Raw genomic sequence first — 6,520 nt, 5'->3', positions numbered from 1 at the left:
TTGTGTTTCTAACTAATATGTTTTCTGTTCTGATGTGAATCCAACATTGACACTCAGCAGCAGACCTGCAGGCTCCGTCATTGTTTCTCCTTTGACTCCATCAGTTATTTTTTGGTTCAGAAATTAAGATTTTTTTCTCTCACAGAGGAAGAACAGAGTTGACAGTTGTAACTGTCTTGTCAATAAAGAGAAGCTCAAAGCTCACAGTGTGGAGGCTGCAGAGCAGAAACCCACAAGACTCGTCTGCTGCAGTGAAGGAAGTGTGATGAGCTCTCAGCAGCTTTATCTTTCTCTTCTAATAACCACAGAGAACAAAGTCACATCTGCTGCTGCACCGTGTGGTTTTATTTCCTCAAAACATTTTTCTGATGAGACCTGCACCCACATACAGGTGAAAATATTTACACTCCAGCCCTGAATGATAAAAACACTTTATGATGGTTTGGAGCTTTTTAGCTTCAGAGCAGCTCTGCTGTTTGTTCACATATATAAACAACAGCGTCATCAGCATAGAGAATTCCATCAACATGAACACAAATTATTGATTATCAAACTAAATAATACATGAGGGGGGTCACCCACACCTGCTTGTCTAAATATTAAATTAATTTGTTCATGTTTATTTCTCATGAGGTTTCCGTCTCTGCTCGTTATTTGTCTCATGTGAAAGTTGTTCCAGCTTCAAGAGTAAAAAACCCTCAGATTACTGTTAGCTGTCATCAAACTGAACTCATAAACAAGAAGAGAAAACAAAACCCATAAACATAATTTTTTATAGTTTATTCAGAAAGATGTTCCAGGTAAAGGTAAAGAATCTTTAAAACAGTGCATTTATATCATTAAAAGAAAAAGAACAAATAAACATTTTATTTCATAAACTCAAATATCTGCAAGGGAATAATTGATCATATTTCATTTTACTTTAAGTTTCATTTCCACAATTTTGTAAGTAAAATGTTACAAACATTAAAATAAACTAAAAATTATTTGAAAACCAACATGGGAAGTCAAATATTTTAATATCATCACTGCTGCTTGAAACTGTTTATAAACCTATTTATAAAACATGTTATTTCACTTAAATTAACAAAAGCAACCTTTTTATTTCAAATAATGACGGAGCTAAAGTTTCTCTTTCTATTCTTATTCACTGTGTAGAACAGATGTGTTCAGGAGGAAGATCGTTTTCCAAATAATCTTTGTTGTTCTTGATATTTGATGACAGAAAACATATTTGAGTTTTATAGCAGGTGTGAGTGAGACATTAAAGCTCTTGGAGGTCAGTCAGCATGTGTGGATCTGGTGGACGGTTCTTTGTTTCTGAGGATCATCATCAGAGAGAGTCCAGAGCAGTAGACCACACTCTTCACTATCAGCACTGTGTACTGCAGGCAGAGCAGCCGCTCTCTGAACCAGTGTGGTGGAGGAGGAGGAGGAGGAGGAGTAGTCGGGGGAGTGGAGGCTTCTATGACTGAAAAGAACAGAGTTAAAAATGCCAGTTCTCTTTTGCTCCAAATAATGACAATGAATCACAAAACAATATCATCAGACCTTCATTACCTTGTTCTGTTTCAGCCTGGACTGTTCCTCCCTCGTGCTTCACGTTGCAGCGATATTTTGTTGTAATGTCATGCTGATCCAACACCAAGATGGCAGTGGTGCGTCCCGACTCCCTGAGCTCCAGCTGCTCTCCCTCACTGGAGCGCAGCTCCTCCAGCCTGCCGTTCTGCTTCAGTCTTTTCCAGGAGAACTGGACCACAGGAGGGAACATGTCCGAGGCCACACACAGCAGGTGGTTCTTCCCCTGCAGGTGGTCTCTGGATGCTGCTGGGTACACGCTCACCACGGGCTTCACCACCGGCTGCTCTGTAATCAGACAGCAGCAACAAGCAGCACAGACACAGAACCACAAAGTCAACAGCAGCTTCCAGCACTGAACTGAATTCAGTCTGAACCTGGAAACTACCTGAACTCTGATCAATCAACTGATGGTACTGAACACAGTACAAAGGTCACTGCACACACTGTGTTCATGTTGATATGTCCTCATGTGTTGCAGGTCAAAGTCATTTTTAAAAGACAAATAAAGGCTTGAGGCCACACAGTGGGGTCATTGTGAGAATGTCTCTGGTTCACGTCCAGGTTGAACTCAGAGTGAGTTTATGTTGAAGTTTGCATGTTCTTCTCGTGTGTGTATTATTATTATATATATTATAAGTAGTCTGTTTTTTAATAGTCCAAACACAAGTCTTTGGGGATAACTGGTAACTACAAACTAGTTGTGTGTGTGAGAGACTAGTGAACTGTCCAGGGTGTTTTGACTTCACTCACAGTCAGACGGATAAAGACGGAGGACAACAATGTTTAGTCAGATTCTTTATTTTAGTTTATTATTTAGAAAAGTTGGTGACTTTAATAATCTGAAACAATAAAAATATTCATATGAGGGATGTGAGTTTAATTATAAATATATGATCATTTTATCATTTGTATTTCTGACGATCATGTTTTTTAGATCATATGTTGAACGCTTTGACTTTCACAAAAAGTACAGAAATGTTAATGTATTATGGAATAAAATCAGCTCCGTTAGTATTTTAATGCTTTATAAAGAGGAGGTGAATATGAAAAAAAAGAGACAAATTATTAGAAAAACAACCACTTTGTCTTTAATTAATGCAGCGGGTTTTTAAAATGTTTATTCTAACTAACTAGCTCATTCTAGTTTCATGTCATCTGAAGTGATAATTTACACACAAGTTACTCTTCATATATTATGCTTTTAAAACATTGCTGCAATTATCATCAAATTGTACTCATATATTTAATTTTATTTTTAAATGATTATACAGTATATCAAACTAATTGGTTATACAACCTCGCTATTAAAGTTTTTACAGATAATTAGTAGTAATGTAAAGAAGTAATGTAAAGGACGTTGTACAAGTTTCAATTTGGGAAATGTAAGAAATAATAAAAAGTCACCATGATTAAAGTCAGCAGCATTAGTGTTAATCTTAGTACACATAAGAAAATAGTTCCTCCCAGAGCAATATGAGTTTATAGCAAATGACAGGCTTTTCTTCTTGTTCAGGTTTTATGAACTAGATTACTCAGATTATAATTTATATTGACAAGACTCAATGTGAATAAATGTTGTTTTAATTTGTATTTTAACATTTTATTTTTGCCTTTCAAATTTGTGGTGCAATTAAGAACATGAATTTCAAGCACAAAACGATTTCAGGAATCTGTAAGTTTATTCGTAGAGATTCATATCCACATTTAAAAGAAACTAAACTCTGAACACAGAATAAAAATCGTGCTATAGCACTGACTGAACTTCTACTTGTGTGGTTTTGTCGATGTTCAACACACTGTGTAAAACACAAATATTTAAGTGTTTAACCATGTATAACATAAATTATTTTAACTTTTTCACTGTTTTTATGAATTGGTATTAATACTCTTTTTAATTTTATTCTTTTATATTAAATACATTAATGAGATTGGTTTTACATCCATGGAAATCCTCATAATATCACAGTAAATTTACAATTAAACCAACTTAAAAATGTCAAATCATGAATTATGTTTAATTTGAAACATCAGCTTGTCTTTTGGGAAGTAACTGAGTTCAGGATGAATTATGTTTTGTTACTTTACTGAATGAATCAATAAATAACATTTAAATAAACTTATATCAAACAAATGTTCTTCTGCAATACAAAGGTAAACTAAACAATAAATGATAGATATATAATAAATGTTTGTTCTTACCTGTTACATACAGTTTAGTCCCAGAGCCAAATTCATCCCCCACAGTGAGAATCATTGATACAAAAACCGTCCTGCAGCTGAATGTGTGTTGAGGTGATGAGGTTGTTTCATATTCCTGCTCCTTGATGTGTTTCTCTAATTTCATATCAACACATTTGTCTCTTGGTTCTTTAATCCAGCAGCACAGCTCTGATGATCATGTCTGTCTCTTGGTCACTTTGCAGTTTTAGTCCATCTGAACTAAAATACTAACTGTTGGACTGAAATGAAACGTTTTACTTGCTAAATCTCCAGATGATGAACTTCATGAAATAAAAGAGTTTATTTAATCTCCACCAGAAGCTGGACATTGTTGTTTCACACTAAAATACACCAACAACCATTAAATGCTTTTTGTTTACAATAATTCAGAAGATGGTCTGTAAGTACTTTGGTAAGACTTTAAAGTTTAACAACAACATCATAATCTAATTTCTCCTGGACATTTTAACTTTCTGAGTGTTTATATTATTTGTGACAGAAGTTAAAGTATCAGTTTATCGGTTTCTATAATTGAAGATGTGTCACTGCCTTCAAATTCATTCATGGATCTGCTCCAGCACCTGCGACCCTGACCTGGATAATATGATTTAAGATGATTGTAATTCATTAGGTTCTGTTATCTTAATATTCACAAATGTGCCATAAGTTTTTTGGAATTGTGGTTGTATTTGTATATTTAGAAGAATCCATGAGAATGTACCCAGGCACAGGTAGAACATGTAGATTCTCCATAGAAAGACTCAAGCCTGAATCAAACCCAGCTTTTCTCATCGTGAAGCTGAAGTGTGAATCACTTCCTTGTTGAGCTGCTCTGATTCCTTCTTCTTATAATTGAAGTTACTTTACTTAGTTACAGTTTTCTCACAGTATTAATTACATTTCTTCTTCTGAACAAACAACAGCTGTATATCTGCTGTGGCTCTTTGATTCTGGCTCCACTTCTATTGAACACATTGTTGGAGTGTAAGCATCTTTGTTTCAGATTTTCAGATTAAAACTCTTCTGAGTCTGACTTAAAATGAACTCAGAAAGTCGTCGTCTGAAACAGACTTTTATTTTTAATGATAACTGCATGAAGACTTTCCATCTGGAGCAAAAACTGTCAGCTGAAGTTTGTACCTGCTGATGTGGAATGTAATGTGACTTTTAGAGGCTCGGAAAATAAAACCAGAAGGTTTTATTCAAAATGTCTTCCTGATGATGGAGGGTTTCATGTGTTGTGTTATTTCAGATATTCAGTAATACATATGGTGTTGTCGTTTGTGTTCTTGCCTCACAACTAGAAACCAGGTTGAGTTCCAGGTCCTTCAGTTTGATGTTTGCATGTTCTCCCTGTGCCTGTGAGGATTCTCTCAGTAAACTCATCTTCCCATATTTCACTGACATGCTTGTTGTGTGTCAGTGGTTTTCTGTTCCTCTGTGTGTTTCCTCTGTGTTGGAATATTGGAGTCACGCTGCTCTTTGCCAAAGGTCAGCTGAAATAAGCGTTACCTCTCTGAGACCCTGACTTGGAAAAAAGAGGACGAATTGGAGTCGTTCCAGCTGAGGCTCAAAACTGGAGAATTATCTTCCTTTAGTATATTTAACTGAAATAATCTATTTCATTATACTAACTCATATTTACTGTTGACATAAACAGTTATGTTACATCTTTTGGTTTGTTATTCAGTCTGATTGATGTTCAGATATTAGTTAAAAACATGAACATTAATTGATTTAATTTGAATCAGATCTAAATCAAGAAGAAACTCACTAAACTAAACTGTGTTTGTGACTCAGACTGAGGTGGAGTGAAATATGTGAACCTGTTCTCTGGTTTACTGTTTACTTCCTGTCACACACTTTATTTGACATCAGTTGGTTTTTGTTCAGGCTGCAGGGATCATTTCTCACTGTGGGTACAAACAGGAGCAGTAGTAGGTGGCTGAATGATCTGATTTGATTTTGTTAATCTTTAACTCACAGTTGTTTTGTTTCTTCACAGCTGAGAAATCCTCTTTCTGAGGATGATTGTAACCTGAATTTATTGAACCATCACTCTTTTTAATACGTAGAATAACTCTGAATGTTTCTGTGTCTTTCTTCTGGTACCAGAATATATAGCCACACTGATCAGTTCCTCCACAGCTGAAGGAAACTGTTTGACCGACTCTCCTGGTCAATGTCAAATCGTCCTGAATCAGCTCTGCTGCCATGGCAACCATCACTGTATAGACACAGACAGACAGGTGCGGGTCAGTCTGACATGATTTGTTCCAGGTAGAGTTTTCTGGCTCCTGATTGGCTGGAAACACTCACCTGAACACAGACAGCAGAGAGCAGCAGCTGGGAGGAAAAGCATTGTGTGCAGTGGTGTTTCCTCTGGAGAACCTGAGGAGAAGTGGAGCTCTGATGCAGCCGAGGCCAAACGAGGGCGAGCTGTTTCAGCAGACGAGGTCATGTGGTTCCTAACAGGTCCTCAAACCTCCTATCAGCCCACAGATAAGCTGCTGATTGACAGCTCAGCTGAGGCTGCTCTGTGGTTTCATCATGTCTGAATCCAACAAAAAGATAGAAACGTAATCTGGTGGCAAAAACAGGGAGAACATTTCTTTTCTCATATATCCAGGTTGATAAGTGTAGTAATACAGAATATTATATTTTAGTTTAATTAACTAAACTACAAGCAATAATCTGATTTCTTTCTCTCCCATTTTCC

The 6,520-nt window shown here is 36.3% G+C and overlaps 1 gene segment (V, D, J or C); it reads right to left on the bottom strand.

Annotated features, from left to right (window-relative positions):
• Window positions 1-323: 323 nt before the first annotated feature.
• Window positions 324-3,853, bottom strand: LOC308121988 (immunoglobulin lambda constant 2-like). The segment is given in 3 exons: window positions 3,781-3,853; window positions 1,561-1,866; window positions 324-1,471 (listed from the first exon to the last, which is right to left on the bottom strand).
• Between the last annotated feature and the right edge of the window lie 2,667 nt (window positions 3,854-6,520).

Source organism: Lipophrys pholis (assembly GCF_963383615.2).
Source record: "Lipophrys pholis genome assembly, chromosome: 1".
NCBI classification, from domain to species: domain Eukaryota; kingdom Metazoa; phylum Chordata; class Actinopteri; order Blenniiformes; family Blenniidae; genus Lipophrys; species Lipophrys pholis.
This window is presented reverse-complemented; position numbering and strand designations above follow the sequence as displayed.